Source organism: Stenella coeruleoalba (assembly GCF_951394435.1).
Source record: "Stenella coeruleoalba genome assembly, chromosome: 20".
NCBI lineage: Eukaryota > Metazoa > Chordata > Mammalia > Artiodactyla > Delphinidae > Stenella > Stenella coeruleoalba.
In genome coordinates, this window is record NC_137166.1 from 56,798,557 (window position 1) to 56,815,616 (window position 17,060).

The 17,060-nt window shown below is 45.7% G+C and overlaps 1 protein-coding gene across 18 annotated transcripts in view; it reads right to left on the reverse strand.

Moving 5' to 3' along the window:
• Positions 1-17,060, reverse strand: part of PEG3 (paternally expressed 3) — a 47,627-nt gene that overhangs the window by 19,654 nt on the left and 10,913 nt on the right. For 4 of the 18 annotated variants that reach the window (XM_079907236.1, XM_079907228.1, XM_079907244.1 and 1 more), the window contains exons 1-2: positions 10,981-11,137; positions 7,466-7,536 (exon numbers count right to left, since the gene is read on the reverse strand). The gene's annotated coding sequence lies outside the window, so the exon portion shown is untranslated. Of the gene's footprint in view, positions 1-4,805; positions 7,537-8,944; positions 9,008-10,980; positions 11,138-17,060 lie in introns of those variants that run through there. The other 14 variants (XM_079907234.1, XM_079907238.1, XM_079907230.1 and 11 more) reach the window with 11 other exon arrangements.

The window sequence follows — 17,060 nt, forward strand, 5'->3', positions numbered from 1 at the left end:
CAGTTCACAAGGGTGTTCACAGAAGCACTGTTTACAACAGTGAAGAACAGGGACAGGCAGGAGAATGCTCGAGCAGATTCCACGGCAGAGACCACTGACTGCTATGCAGCAGACGTGAAAATAAAAACGGTACACTTTTTCCACGCTATAAAAACTAATCAGAATAAAAGCAAACCAGAAAAGGAGGGGGAAAAATATTTTGCAGCATAGATGACAGTTAATAGGTCTTAGAAAGCAGTGAGAAAAAAGTAAGTGGCTCCTCATGAAAATAAAGGACATTAATACACAGCTCCTAAAATCAGTGACAGGAGCCAACATCTGTATCAGAAATCAAAGAAATGTAACATATTACGGTGAACACGTTTTACGCTTACCAAATGGGCAACTATTTCAAAATAAAAATCAGTGTTGGTGGGAAGCTGGCTGGTACAAGTGTGAATCCTATTTCTGGATATCATTTTGGCATATATCTAAAAAACATTAAAAATGCCTATTCCTTTTGAAACAGCAAGTCTCCACTTAAGGACAAAGACAGTCAAGTAGATAAAAATATAAGTTAAAAAAAAAAAAAGCTACAAAGTCAGCTGCCCACCACCACTAAGTCCTTGTATGTACATCTACTCTCAAATATGTTGCAGGAGTGATGGCAGGTGACATAACGTCACCCAAGGAGCACATCCGGGAACGTGCTATTATGCAATGGCGGCCCTAACACAGGGCAGATCCCTGCACAGCAACCAGAGGCAAAGCAGGGAAAGGAAGCACTGGTCAATGTTCTCCTACAGGCTTACCTGACTGCAGGTGGCCCCTCAAGAGGAGCCGAGTGACCCAGCCTTCAGCCCCGACTCACCCTGTCCTCCGCTGGCAGCCCAAAGGGCACCCAGGAATGAGGCCATTGCTGAGTTAGCACCTGCCAGGACCCCATACTCACCTCACCCTTTGGAAGACCCAGGTGAACTCCTCCTGTGACAGCGACTCTGGCCAATCGAAAGCATAACTGCTCTTCCCACTTCGCCCCCACTTCCCCAGTCCAGCTCCTGCCTCCATGGCAACAGCCATGCCTACCACTGAAGAGGACAGAAGATACGTGTCGGGTGTGGCTGAGAGGAAGAAAGCATCAGGGAAGAGTCATCCGCGGGCTTGCCTGGCATGACCAAAGGCAGTGTTGAGGCCGAGGGGGATGCCTGTCCAAGGACGGCCCAGAAAGGCCATCACAGAATCAAGATGTGCTGGGGGACGCACAGCCCAACAGAGAAAGGGAGCACCTGTACTTATGTCAGCCCTCAAAGTCCCTGAGGCAAGGACTACATCGCCTTTCTCATCACTGTATTGTTACCTTCACAGGACTGGCACGTAGAGGGTGTTCAACAAACTGTGTTTGGGTTTTTTTCTACTTAGATGCAAAAACATTTAAATCCAATCTAGAAAAGTCTAAAATAGTAGCCCTTGACCATGAAAGGTTATTCCAGGAATACAAGGATGATATCCCATTAGGGTAGGCTGTTATATAAGGGATTAGAGGGGGAAGGGGATTCCATGAGCATTGTTGCACATTACAAAGCATCTGCAAACTTCAACCTTTCCTTGTATGTCCCTAGCAAAGAGTAAGACTAGGAGACCATCTAAACACAATAAAGACTTATCTCAAGTGCAAGCAAGCATTAAACACTAAAGGTAGGGAAGCCCTCCACCATACCCACCATTCAGCACTATTTTGGAAGTCCTAGCTAATGCAACTGATAAAAAAGAAGTGAAAGGTATAAATGTGGAAAAAGCATTATTTTGAATTCAAAAACCTTGGCAGTTAATACAGCAAGAAAAAAAATTCCAGGAATAGCAAAATAAATAAACCAATTCTCATTAATAAATTCAGTGAAGTATTTGCAACTCCAAATAAAATTTTTTTAATGTACAGAAGGACACAGAGCAGGTCCTAAATAAATGAAGACATGTTTTTGCACAGGACCATGAAAATTGTTGTCAATCCTCCCTTGAATATAAGTTAAAATCCAATAAAATGTGGGAGTTTTGACAAACTGAGAATCCAGTTTCTCCAGAAGACTAAATGTACAGAAATATCAAGACAATTCTGAACAAGAAGGTATGTGTGCAGCAAGCGTGGGGGATTGTCTGTAAAGTAACCCAAACATATAAGAACACGAAGTATTCTTTCCAACACAAGGATGGGGGTGCAATGATAAATACACTGATGGAACAAAATACACTCCAGAATCTGACTCGTGTGAAAGTATATACACATGTGGGAATTTAGTTTATAGTAAAGAAAGACTTTTAAATCAAGAAAAGCATTAACTGTTTAAATACGAACTAGGAACTTCCTTAGGAGTAAATGATAAAGGGTCTTTTTAAGGAAAGTGGCAAGAAAAATCAGCCAACACTTCCATTTCTGACCAGCTATTCGAGTATGGATTTCTAAGAAGGTTGGAGCAGGCCTCTGTCTGACATTAGGAAAGACCAATAACATCAGTGCCGGTGTCTGGCCTCTCCTCCAAGAAATTCGGTATTTCATCTCTAGAAGGCAAAGGCCACTAAGGCCAATGACAAACATACTTTGTTTTCAGAAAAATAAATCATTGCCTTCAAAAGACAGCATTCCTCCAAAATTTCATCATGCAAGAAGAAATGAAAACAGATAGAATCTTTAAGAAAATGTCATGTAACATTAAGTCATGTTGCCAAGAAACTTTGTAGCTTTATTTTCTGATTACAAACATAGAAGACAGCACAACATTCAAACATTACAGATTATCCAACGTAGAAACTGCAAGCCACATCCAGTGATCACATTTGTTCCTATACTAAACCTTTTAAAGTCTGTACATATAACATCTTATTTTTACCAAAATGAGATCATACCAGGAGTTCTGTGTGTATTTTTAAACCCAGTAATTTTTGATAGACATCTTTCCAACCAGTACATATAGATTTATATCATTTTTTCTAAAGGCCACATAGTCTTCCATTCTATGGATATACCAGTTTATCTACACTTGATGGAAATGACCAATGTAAAAAATGTCTAAAGCATTAAATGAAAATACAAGGGCATAAAATTGTACAGCATATGTGGCATTCTTACCGCAAATATACTCATTTATATGTACACAGAAAACAATGAGGATGTCCACACAATGGAATAAAGTGAAGTTTTAGAAATCAAAGCTGCAGATGGAGATGTATTTATACAGAAGTTATTGTAGATGTTGTTAAACAGCTGCACAATATTACGTTCACACACACAGAAACATGCATATAATGGAGACTGTAAACGTGACGGGCACGTGATACGAGCTCGCCAGGTGGCACACCACGCACTCCCCCACAACCAAATATTACTGCCTAACACCCCACATACTTCACTCTGGTAGCCTGAGTTTGAAGTGTTAGTGAATTGGGCATGATCTCATTTACGTAAAAAAACCCCAAAAAACAAAAAACTACATAGGTGCTTAAACGTATGGAAGTACATACAAAACCAAACTGGAAGAAAACTTCCATAAAAACTTGTATGAAGACCATGCGTAAAGCGGGGAAAATCGAAAAAATAAATGATAATAAAAGATACTTCATTTTGCATTTCAACTTAGAATGTTATTTTAAGTTCACCATCAGAAAAAAATACCTGAATATAAATTTGGAAGTTCAGCTGCTGTCTGTCTGTCCTCTCCTCTGCGCCAGTCACTGAGCATCAGCACCCCCTCCCCTGCGTGGCTCCCCCTCTCTCCGACCACCCACAGTGCTCCCGTGGAGTCCTCCACTCCCCACACACCCTCTGGGCCAGAACACCACTGCTGGGGCGCCACACCTAGACCCTGACCTCACTGCCAGCTGTCCTCTCGGTCTCACTGTTCACACTCAATTCTGGCCACGTGGCAAACCCATCAGCTTTGTTTCCGGGCCTGGAGATGGGCTCTCACACACCCTAGTTACTGAAGCTCCCACATCTCCCTCCGCACTCTCTCTGCAGCAGGAGTCCCAGCGTGAGTCAAGTAGTACCCAAGGGCAGGATTTTAAAAGCCAAAGGTCTGACCACATTCAGAGGATGGGGGCGAAGATGGGGACACACACAGACCCAGCCTGACACTGGTTGTAGGGGCCAAGGGAAGCCACTAACTCCAAGGAGAGGGAAGGAGAGGAGACAAACAAGGACAGCTGGTCAGAAAAAGGTCTTACCCTCCACACCGGGCAGAGGGGCTTACGGGGTTCCAGCTGTTCTTCAACCTCCAAAGACCTGTTCTTAAATACACAGGACATCTAAGCATGAAATGTGTGTGTCATAAGCACTGAATGCAGAGTTAGTTTCGGGCAAGAGCTGGACCCCAACCACAGGGCAGTGGTCCTGCCTGATGGACAAGTGTTGCCACTGTGGTCCATGTGGAGGTGTTTATGCCATTCTCTGAGTATTTTACAGCCCTTTACTTCTATTTCACAAAAATGCATAGAAAACAAAAGCACAGTCTCACAATTAATTCATCTGAAACAAAGATGGAAGTCATCAGGCACCCCTGCCACAAGTGGGGGGGGTCTTTGGCCTCAATCAAAGGATCAGTGGGTCAAGTATTCAACTGAACTGGAAGGAACTCAACTAGTGGTGGCTGGAAATGTGGCCGGATGCGCGAGGAGAGGTAAAGAAATTCTGTGGCCCCCTGTGTGACCTCAGGTTCCCCACATCCCACCACGAGTGAGAAAAGCTCATGGTCTCTTCTCCAAGCCCGTTTCTACTTACTTAGTTTGGTGCCTCATGACGGTGCACCTAGATTCAGCCCCTCTCTCGTTCTACCTACCTCATTAAAGGGGGCTGGAATTGAGAGCTTTAAAGTCACGAACCGAGGACGTTACTTTCTTCGCTTCTCAGGGACAGCAGGGTGTGCGGTCTCTTCTCTGCTCTTGTTTGCTCCTTTCTCCTGCCTCTTTCTGCAAACCGACATTCTCTCCTTCAGCACCACGTGGAGGGAAGTGCTGTCCCAGCCTGGGCCCGCCTCACCTCCCAGCTCAGGTTCCCAACACTAGCAGCTGGGCTAGCCCGTGCCTCTGCTCACCCCCACTCCGACATTATGAGTGCACACTACAGCTCGATGCCTTCTAGGGTGTGGTTCTCAAGCCTGGGGTGACTGGGAGAAATGCACCAGCCTTTCCGGGGTGGGTATTTAGGAGGTCTGTGGCTCCCCAGGAAACAGCCATCCAGGAAGCACACCAGGAGCTGTACTTTGAGAACCACTGCTCTAGGCTGATGCGTCCAGTGTGGTCCAGTCAACCATGAACAGGTACATGTGGACAATAGAGGCTGTTTGGGTAACAATTTCACAGGGGAATGTGAGCATGGAGTAAACAACCACTACCCCTACCGTACCAGCCACGACTCCACCCTCTGGACTCTCAGGTGGCTCCTCGCAGATAATCACCACGTCGCCCTGGGCTTACCTCCATCATATAAACTGAGCACTTACCACTCTGCAGCAAAAGTTCCTTATCGTTGTCCATTCTGGAGGAATTTCCCCAAAAATTTCAAAAAAGAGGAAACAGTAACTAAGAGTTTAGTTTTATGGTCAGCCCCCAAATGATTCAAGAAAAAGAGTTACTTTAAAGAGATAAAACCTCTTCTGTGCCAGTAGGACATATCTGAGCAATTTTTACATCAGTAACTGGCTGATCAGATTTTTTTTTTTAAAGGGGTGAGGGCATGAAAAGGCAGACCACAAAGCATGGTTCATTTAACCATCTATAGGAGAGAGCACGCTACTCTGGTCAGACCTAATGTGAATGGAGACTGGGGAGAGCGGGGGCTGCAGACAAGGGGCTTCTGGTGTCCTGGTGACCCTAGCAAGAGCTTCACTGCAACCAGATGGTATCCCCAGGTGACCTTACAGGCCAGCGCAACCAAAGCTTTTCCACATCCTCTCATTCTGATTCCATACTCACCAAGCGAGCTCTCACTATGGCTTCCTTTCCCATGTAGGTCTGCCTACAGGGAGAGAATGTGCTGATCATGCTTACTTTTGAATATCTAGGTTCCTGTGGTAGTGCTCTCCCACCATGAATCGATTACCAAAATTGAGAAAACAGGAACGTCGTATTTGGTCACACTATTTTCCGACATAAACCAATAATTCATTATGGCTTAGCTTCGTTAACGTGGATCTACTGATGTAAGATGAGTCCTCAGGTGAGGTAGGGCCTCTGAGTCTCCAAAGGCTTGAGTGCCAGACACTGGACTGCTGTCTGAAGCATTCACCAAGGCCAGAAAAAACCAACCCACCCCCGGTGGCTCACTGGGACAGCATGTCAGTCTTTCCCTGGGTGGTAACATGCCATCAGCATGGCCACCAATCTTGGTAAGCATGTTTTCTTACTCTCCACTTAACTGGAGTTCTCATTCAATAGACACTGAGACCAGGTATTATGTCACTCACTTCCGGAGACCCGAAGTCCAGCATGATCACGTCCCAGATCAGGCACAGTATCAATGCTTGCTGACAGAATGAGCAATATTTGGCTGTTTTGCTCACTTCCCCCCATGATATGATTCACTGAGTATGGTCTGAATCAGTGAGCAAACCATGAACAAAGAGTACAAGACCTACTGAGTCCCCGGTTCTTCAGTACCTCTCTCAGATCCAGCCAATTCACTTATCCCTCTTCTGTGACCCTAACCCAAGCCACCATCTCTCACCCAGATCCGAAGAGGTCTTCCTGGACCCACTGTTTCTACCCTCCCCTTCTGAACCCTGCAACCACATGATATTTTTAAAACACAAATCTGATTATCATGGTGCTGCCATGGCTTCCCATGGTGCTTCAGATCAAGCCCAATTACCTACCACGGATTGCAAAGCCTTTCACAGTGCAGCTCCACTTTACCTTTTTCTCATCTCAAACACCATTCTTTTCTTTCCTTTGTTCTAGGCTTCTAGTCTAGACTAGATCCTGGACTCCCAGCTCCCTTAAGACTGCTCTTCTCACGACACACTACCATCCACCACGCTTCAGGGCTCAGCCTTAATGTCCCTCACTTTCTCAGGGAGACCCTACATGGCCTCTCCCAGATTAAGTTAATGCCTGAAGTGAACCTTCTCTTTCAAAGGCGTGAATCACACAATTATTTTTTCAATGTCTTTCATTACCCAAAAGACTATGAGCTCCAGGAAAACACTTCCTTTTCCACTTGGGGCCATGTTTGATAGATGAATCAATGAATTTCTCATGTTTCTTTATTCACCCAATGAGAAAGAAAGGGCAGGCCTGAAGGAGTAGCTGAATGTTGCGAAGACCAAGGAGAATCTGGTGAACACGTGACCCACCAGAAGAGCCTGTGCATTCTCAGAGAGCACACAGGGTGCTCATGTGGCCATATGGAACACGTGTACAGCAGGAAAGTGTCAGGTTGAGGAAGGATGTGCTCAGTCCAAGGATGGGTGTGGCACTGCGAGGAGGGAATTCAGCTCACCTGGACACCGCCACCTAGCGTTTGGACCTAGTCCCTCTTCCTCTTGCAAGTCGTCTCGCAGAAGGGTAGAGCTGGGGAAGGAAAAGAAAATGTGAGCCACCGAACTTACTTCCCAATTACTGAATTTCCAGGCTGGAAATGACCCCACACAGCTGCATCTTTGCCTCCTACAGTGGTAGAGGTAAAATGATACCAAGAAGAACAGCTTTTCCTCCCAGGGTGGAAGGGCCATCGGCATTGCTCCCTGGGGTGTATGTTGTACCCTGGCTATAATCATAGCTTTTTTCCAGTGAGGGTATGTCAATCGTGTGCAAGCCAATCTCTGAGTGTCTTAGAAACTTCTCTAATAAGCAGAGCAAAACAGTAAAGACTTGGGATTGAGAAATCCTATTTAAGACCCCAATCTCCCACTTACTAGCTATGCTGCACTGGCCATCCTTCTAAAGGCAAGGGACACACACTGCAGGTACAAATTGGAGGGAAAAAATAGCTAAGAAGGTAGTATTATTTACTGCTAATTAAGTGCCTCATACAGTGCTTATTAGCACCTTACTTTTAGCATCTCTGTTAATTCCCACCACAACATAATTTTCTACTTATTTCACACACAAAAAAGCAGAGGCTCAGAGAACTCAACCTCAGAACTCATGGCAATTACAGATCAACTAACGTCTTTTTGGAAAACAGTAATCTACAGACATTTTTCATGGAAACCTTGTGGAATAATGATATAGGCACCCCTTAGAAAGGTGAGTAAAACTCCAGTTCTGCCATGCGATAGCCAGTGATGCAATGCCAGAAATTTTACTGTGCTGTACACCTAAGTAGCATGAAAGACTAGCTTATATTACAATCTTAATGCTATTATCATCAACATTACCAGTAGATAATGGTATCATTACTTAACCTTACACAATAGTTGAGGCTGTCAACATGATCCCCGTGGACGACACATGTTTCAAGCCCCACTGTGCCTCAGAGCATGCGTTCAATCAATCAGAGGCCCCGAGGGGGATGCACCTTCAGGACTATGGCTCTGGTTTATGTTAACGCTGTCAGTCATGGGCAGATATATAACTAGGTCCCGCCCACAAACAAGGAATCCAGGGCTGCTCCCTCTCGCCCCGCCCCTCCCAGCCCCGCCCCACCTGCCAGCCCCTCCTCCGTCCCATCATTTCTCATGCCACGCCTCCCTCATAACCGCGCTCTGCATTCTCCAGGCTGTCTACGAGATTGAGGCCTTTTCCTTCATGTCACCTCCCACCGCCCTCAGAGCCTGCCACGCTCTCCTTCGCCTTCTCACTTAGATCCACCCCTTCCCCAAATCTATTAAAATTCCCACTTTCCTATGTGACCCCCGGCCATGCGCAGTTGAAACCCGTCCCACAGTCCCAGGGACAAGGCTCTGCACACCCTCCAGGGAACACGACGCCGTCGCGCGGCCGCCAAGATGTGCCGCAGCGGCAAGCAGTGGTCCACCTGGAGCCTGCGCAGCGAAGACGGCGGGGTGAGTTCCATCTCCCAGGACGCCATACACAGCCCGCCCCGCAGTCCTACTGGCTCTCAATATGGCGCATGCGCAGAAAGCAAGGGCCGCAGGGCTCCACAGCCCCGTCCTCGGACCCGCCCCCTGTAGCCGGCCCAGTGTCAGTCAAGATGGCGCCTGCGCAGTAGGCCTCGGCTGGCACCTGTCGGCCGGCAGAGCACTAGGTGGGCAAGGGTCTGCACCCCTCCCTCGGGCTGCCCCTGCAGTACCACCGTCATTCAAGATGGCGCCTGCACAGTAAGCTTCAGCTACCACCCCTAGGCCAAAGTACACAGCGCTAGATGGGAAATGGTCTGCAGTCCCCTGTTAGTCATACAAAGCATAAAAGCCCCTCCCTTGGGCCCACCCCAGCAGACAGCACCGCTGTCATTCAAGACAGCGCCTCCACAGTAAGCCTTGCTCGCCACCTGTCAGTCAACAAACAGCACTAGAGTGGACAAGGCTCTACAGCCCTCCCTCGGCCCGCCCCCTGCAGCCCCACAGTAGTTCAAGATGGCGCCTGCGCAGTAAGCCTTGGTGCCACCTGACGGCCAACAAACAGTGCTAGAGTGGGCAGGGCTCTGCAGCCCCTCCCCTGGCCCGCCCCCTGCAGCTCCGCCCTCATTCATAACAGTGCCTGCGCAATAAGCCTCGGCGCCACCTGTCGGCCAACAAGCACTGGATCAGAGTGGGCGGGGTTCTGCAGCACTGTCAGTCCCCAAAGACGGCCCGTGGCCCCATCCCCTCAGCCCAGTCGACAGGGCACCTGCGAAACACGGCTGGGTGGCACCCCCCGCCCCAGCCCTCCCCCCCAAGCCAAGAGATCTAGCCAGAAACATCCCAAGGTGAAAGCAGTTCAGGAAGGCAACGACAGGGGAAGGGGTGATGCTCTGCAACCCCCAGACCAACCAAGGAGAAACAGCGGGCACAATGATAGCCCGTAGCCCTCTCCCTCAGGACAGACAGCTCTCCAGCAACAACAGTGTCGGCAAACTCTGGGCCACATGGACCCTGCCGATAAAACAGCCCCCCAGTCACCAGCCGTCGCCCAATCTCAAGTCAGACCTCAAAACCTACGCTAGTCAGGGTGGCACGTCGCGGCAAGCGTCCGCGGCAAGTGTCGGCGGCCAGGCCCGTGACCAGCAAAGAAGGTGTGAGGTAGCAGGACCCCCGCAGCCTTCAATCACAGCAAAGAACACAGGGCACCGCTACCCTCAGCCCCGCCCCTGCGGCCACCCAGCCAAGACCAGGCCGCGCATGCGCAGCGAGCCTCAGCGCCCCCATCAAAGATGGCGCTGAGGTAGGCGGGGCTTGACCAGTCGATCTCTTTTGAGACCTGCAGTCAAGACAGCCCTTGGCCCCACCCCAGCCCGCACCAACCAATCAGGACAGCGCCTGCGCAGCCACTCTTATCTGACACATCAAAAGTGACTCCAGGGTGGGCGGGCCCGCAGTCTGTCACCGCCCAGAGAAAAACATCCCGCAGCACGACTGCCCTCGGCCCCGCCCCTTAGCTCCTCCCGCCGCCACTGCGGCAAGCAAGTCCCGCCCCCAAAGACCGGCAAGGATGCAGGGGCGGCCGGAGCAGACCTGGCCAATCTGGGACCCCGTGGGATGGGGTGTCCTCTGCAGCCCCCCGACCAAGCTGAGGAAACGGGAGGGCGGGGCGCAGGGGGGGGCGCGCTGAGCCTTTCCGCGCTCGTTAGGTATGGCCCGCCACTTCTCCGGCACCCACCCCAGCGGACTGCGGTGACAGGAGCCCGCGGCCTTCCCGCCCCCTACCCAGGACGGCCAGCCATCCCTGTCCTCCACTATGCCCAGGAAAGGTGGCATGGGAGCCCCCACCCCAGACTCCGGCCGGCAGCGCAAGATGGCGCCGCTGCGGCAAGTGCGGCAGCCCCGGCCCGCTGACCAGGGTCTCGAACCTGCGGCATCCCATCCCCGCGCACCGTCCAGACGCGGATGTGCGGGCCGAGGCGGCCGGACTCACCTCGCCACACCGCACCTCAAGGCACCGCCCCGCCCCTGGCCGAAGGTCAGCCACGGCGCAGCCCGTGCACAGTCTACTGCCCCCACACGGCCCCGGGCACCCGGCAGCGCCACCAGCCCATGGTGGACATGTCCACTCTTCTGCTCCGACCTCGTCCTCCCGCAGCTCCCGGCGTCTGCACCGAGCCCCGGCCCGCGACTCCTTGTCAGGCTCTCCGCAGAGGCGGGGCCCCGGCGCGGGCAAATCAGAAGCAGCGCTACACGCCCTGGGCCCCCCTCGCCACGCCCCCAAGCCCTGCCAATCAGGCCGCAGTTGCCGTGGCGACGGCTTGGCGCGAAGGCAGCAGGCTGACGTCAACGAAGCCCGTGCTAGGGGCCCTGAGGAAGGGTCTGGAAAAGGGGGAGGGGGAGTGAGTGTGCGACCCCCAAACAAAGAAGGGGGGTGACGCAGAGAAAGGCCCGCTAGCGACTCCCAAACGCAAAACCTCTGAAGAAAAAGAAAAAAAAAAACCCATACATTTGTCTAAGAAAATGAAAATCCGGCGGACAAAAATATGTATGTTGAAGTTAAAGACAAACGAGAAAGTGGGAGACGAGACTTTTCCGCCTGGGACACATGAAAGACACGGGGCTAACTTCCCTAATAAACGAAGACCTCTTGGAAACCGATACGGTAAAGACCAAACTAAGCCAGAAAATTGGGCAAAAAGGGAAGAAACTGGCAATTCACAGGAAAATACAAATGGCTGACAGACCTACAGGACAAAACTCACGACCTGACTCCCAAAGAAACGTAAAACCGAGAGCCCGGACCAGCACCGTTTAGCGGATGCTCTCCTGAGGCGGCCTCGCGCGTCGCCGCCTGGGACAGGCTGGGTCAGTCCCACCCGTGGCCACCCGGACCGTCGGCCGTGCAAGGCACACAGACGCGTGAGGAAACCCGTATGCGGCGGGAAACGACGAGGTAGCGCCGCTCGGGACGAACGACGGCCGAGGACTCAATAGAGTTAGTCAAACACTCAAGTGGCCGAAGTTTGTAGACATGACCCGGTAAGTGTTTTCATTTGTTTGTTAAGGATGAACACACACACAGGTAAAACCTCTGGGAAAGTGTACAAGAAACTGTTAGCCGGTTACCTCTAGGGAAAAAGGATGAGGGGAAGGAATATGGAGGAGGGATCTTTCCCGTCTCCAGTCCATACTGTTTGAATCTCCTGGCCAGAAATATGCATTTCTTTCCCAGTAGTAGAATCAATGAATTACAAAAAGCTCACTGATGCACCCTTTGATCCAACTATTCCACTCTCCAGGAGCTAAGGGAAACGAACTAAGCTAAGAGGTACGAAAGATTATATGCAGGCATATTCACGTAGCATTTTTTATTAGAAAAATGTACTCTGCGGAAGAAATAAATTGTATTCTGGCAAAGCCATACACTGCAATTTTATGTGGCCAATTAAAATGTAATTTTTTAATTTTAAAGGAAAAGATTCATAAGATACAGTTAATTACAAAAAAGCAGGTTACCTAAGCACAAAGAACATGATACCCAGATTCAAATTTTATACTTAATAAGTATAAATATTTATAAATCAGTGGTTGCTGTGTACATTAAGAACTACTGGCTTTTGGGGTGGGGGATGTTTGAAACTCCCCAAGTCTTCAGCAGTCTCTTCTCACCCAGCAGTGCCACATAAACATAAAATCTGAATGAAAACATTGTGTTTGCTCTGTACCTTTGAAAATTATTCCCCGGGAGCTTCTATAGAAATTCTAGAGGCACCACTAGAAGTGAATGTGGTACTACCCTTAGGTCAGAGGTTTTCAAATCTGGCCGCACATTAGGATCCCCTGGGGGAGCTGTCAAACATTGCAGGTGCCCAGGGTCCCAGAGAGGTGTTTGTTTTGGAGCTCCTCAGGGGATCCTCAAGTCTGGTTATGGTTTAGGAGGTGATTTTAATGCAATTTAGGGACCCCATCCCCTCTTTCCTTCTCAAAGACCTCTATCTGCAACACAGCTTTTTCTCTGGATCCCAGGTCGTTCATTCCCATCAAATATCACATGCTCTCAGAGCTTCTCCAGCTACTACCCCTTTTCTCAGCACTCTCTCCCTGCCCCCACCAAAAAAGCCCTCTTGATAGAGTGGCCTTCTGTCACCGACTCAACAGCCTTACCGCACATTCTCTCCCCCTAGCATGCCACACGGGCTTCCATCCTTTCCACACCCCTGAAACTGCTTGGCAATTTCAGCAGTTCTCCATGTGGCTAGGAAACTTGTTCTTAATCTCACTTGATCTTTCAGTAACATTCAACATCCTCATTAAAACAAACAATGATAACAAAAACTATCTTATTTTCAGAGACACTATACTGCCCTGGTTTTCCTCCCATGTCCTCTTAGCTGGCTTCTGCTTTGTTCAACCTCCCAAGGCTCAGAACTCAGTCACTAGCCTTCTCCATCAACGTCTACTCCCTAGGTAGCAGTCTCACCTAGCCGTATGGTTTAAATAGCACCTGCATGCCAACAGCTCCCTCTGCCCCGGAACTCTCCACAGAGGCCCAGTCTCATATATCCAACTATCTGCTTAACAGCTGACTGTTCTACCAGGATGCCTAATGGGCAACTCAAAACATTGAAAACAAATAGTAATTTCCCTTTTCCCCATTTCTATAAACAGCACCAGTTGCAGTAGCCAAAAATCTCGCAATTGTTCTCGATTCCCCTTTCCCTTACCATCAACATCCAATTCGTCAGCAAGTCCTGCTGACTCTACATCCAAGATACATCCCCAATTTTTCCTATGTTTTTCCTCTGCATGATAGTCCTAATTACCATGATTTCCCCTAGATATTAGCCCACTCATTTGACTACCTGATTCCATTCCAAACCCTTCCCTCCAATATTCTCTAGACAGCATCCAGGGTGATCTTCTTTAACTGAGAATAAGACATCGTGTTGCAGCTTGAATTACCTCCTATTCCCTACCCCAATCACACTTCAGTATAAGTCTAAAATCCATATAAGGTTAAAAGGCGTCAATATCTTTTGTCATGGAAGAATGTTAAATATTTGTGCTGTAAAATTTAATAATCTTTTCCTTCAGATTTCTGCATTTTTTACCTTAAGAAATCCCTCTCCACATTGAAGTCATAAAGATATTATAATAGCCTTAAGTTTTACTTTTTTAGGTTTAGTTTTATATATGTTCTGTGGTATGGATCTAATTTTTCTCCTGACATATGTCATGTTTCTGTACAAGTGGACCTGCTCCTAAACTCTCTAGTCTGTCCCACTGGCCCATCTGTTTATCTGTATGCATTTTACACATCATATTAATTATTGGAGCTTTACAGTATCTTGATATCTGGAAGGACACTTGCCCTAGCTTGTTTTTCAAAAGTGTCTTTGGTTATTCTTAGCCCTCGACTGACATTTTACTAAATCCATAGAGAAATTTAAAGAGAACTAAAAACGTTTTATCAACACCTCCCATCTTTGCCTATCGTCTATGCTACCCATTTATTCATGTCATCTACAGCCATCAACAGTACATTGTAATTTTTTTCCCTTTAAGATCTTATTTGGCTTTAGGAGGTCTTTCTTCCTATTACTTACCTAACTGGTTATTTTGGGGTTACAACAGTAGTATAGCTTTTTAAAAATAACTTATTTACAGAAAAGGTGCAAAGATAGTGTAAACATTCCTTACCCAGTTTCCCCTGATGTTAACATCTTACCTAACTTTGGTACGTTGTCAAAATGAAGAAATTACCATTAGTACAAAGCTAGTAATTAAACTACAAACTTTCCATAAATGTCTTCCTTCTGTCCCAGGATCCCATCTAGAACGCCACATTACATTTAGTTGTTATGTCTCCTTAGACAACTCCAGGCTGTGACAGCTCCTCGGTATTTCCTTGTTTTTCATAACTTTAGCAGTTTTGAGGAGTACTAGTCAGGATTTTTAGGAAATCTCTCAATTTGAGTTTGTCTAATATTTTCTCATGATTTGTCTTGGGTTATGAGTTTTTGAGAAGAATTATCTGCTCTTGCCTTTTATATGTTGATTTTTTAAATTCAGTGAATTTGCTGACCTCTCCTTGTTAGTTCTAATAGTTTCTCTCAGATTTTCCTGGATTTTTTAAAATGTTAAACTGTTTATTAATGACGATTTTTAATTTTTATTGACAGTTATATCTCATTTCTATCATAATGCGTTCTGGGGTGATACGGAATAAGTCTTGTTCTAGACTTGAAAGGGGATACTTTTCTTTCAGTATCAAGTAAAAATGTTCACAATAAGCTTTTTTGTAGAGCGTCTTTGTTGGGGGTTAAGGAAATTCTCTTTAATTCTAGTTTTCTAAAAATTTTATCATGAATAAGTTCAATTTTTATATAATGACTTTATTATCTATTGGGAAGATTATACTTTATTTTATATAATCTGTTAATGTGGAGAATTAAGGCAAATTTTCTGATGTTGAAACATGTTGCGTTCCTAATCCCTACTTAATCATGATTATGAGGGTCTGATTTATATACACATACAGGAGGATTCTACTGGGTTATATTTTACTTTTGTTTTTGCACCTAAGTTTTTACTTTATTATACTTGTTTCATTTCAGTATCAAGGTTACACTAGCCTTATAAAATTATTTGGATTATTACCTTGCTGCTTATATTCTCTACAACAGTTCATAAAAAATAGAGATTCTCTGATTTTTGAAAGTTTAATATAACACTATAAAATTGTCTAAATCTGATGTCTTTTTGCATGGAATATTTTTGACTTAGTTTCCTTAGCTTTGTACTTATATTTCTGCTTTGTCTTGAGTCAATTTTAGTGATTTATATTTTCCAAGAAAATTGTCCACCTCACTTAAATTTATTAGCACATAATTATTCACAGTATTCTTTTGATTTTTAATCTAGTCCTCATTGGTAATTAATAATTTGTCCCCTTTTCTGTTACTAATATCATTTAATCTATTCTTATTTTTATCATCAGTTTCACTAAAGATTTGACAATTTTATGTCTTTTAAAGTGCTTTTGGTCTTTTGACCATATTCTTTCTTCTTTTCCATTTAATTAATTTCTGTTCTTTATTTTATTATTTCCTTCCTTCTATTTATTTGAGTTTCTTTTCCTAGCAACTTAAGTTGCATATTTAACTCATTTACCTTTAACCTTTCTTAATTTTTAACAGGTACATTTAAGGCTGTAACATTCCCTTCAAGTACCACTTGAACTGCATTCCATGTATTTCATTGTTGTTTGGTACTATATTCCATTGTTTCAATTAGATTTCCTCTTAGTCACATTAAGGAATGTGTTTAGGTTTTCAAGTTCTTTAAAAATCTTTTGATTATAGATTTCTAATTTAACTGCATTATAGCCAAATGATATGGCCTATATGTTATTACTGGATATTTGTTAAAATTCCCTTTGTGATCTTAGGATGTGATCAATTTTTAATTGTTCGATGTATTAGAAAAGAATAAGCATTCTCTAACTATCAGGTACCAATTTCTATTTATGTTCATAAGAGCAAGCTTTCTTTGTGTTTACATTTTCAGTATTCTTATTAATTTTCTGTCTGCTTGATATATCAGTTCTAAATAATTATAATAAAATCTCCCATTATGCCTACGGTTTCACCCATTGCTCCTGGTAATTCTTTTAGCTTTTGCTTTATATATTTCAAGGCCATGTTTTTAGGTAGGAACAAGTCCATGATTTCCTCTAAATCAGATATCAAAGAAATTAATCTAGAAGTCTGCCTTTAATAGAGGAGTTAATCGATCACATTTTACATTTCTGATATAGTTGCTTGTTAAATGTGCCTTTTCCTTTGCTTATTTTCTCCTTTCTTGCCTTCTACTGAGTTGATCAAGTTTTCTTTACTTCTCTTTTTTCCCTTTGCTAATTTGAAAGCTTTGAATTATATTTCAGTTGTTTTATTGTCTATCTTTAAATTCCTAATTTATATACAAGTACATATTTTTTAAGAGTATAAAATAATAAAGGATCCTGGCATATCTTAGCAATTCATTGAATTTCCCATACCCACTTTCCTG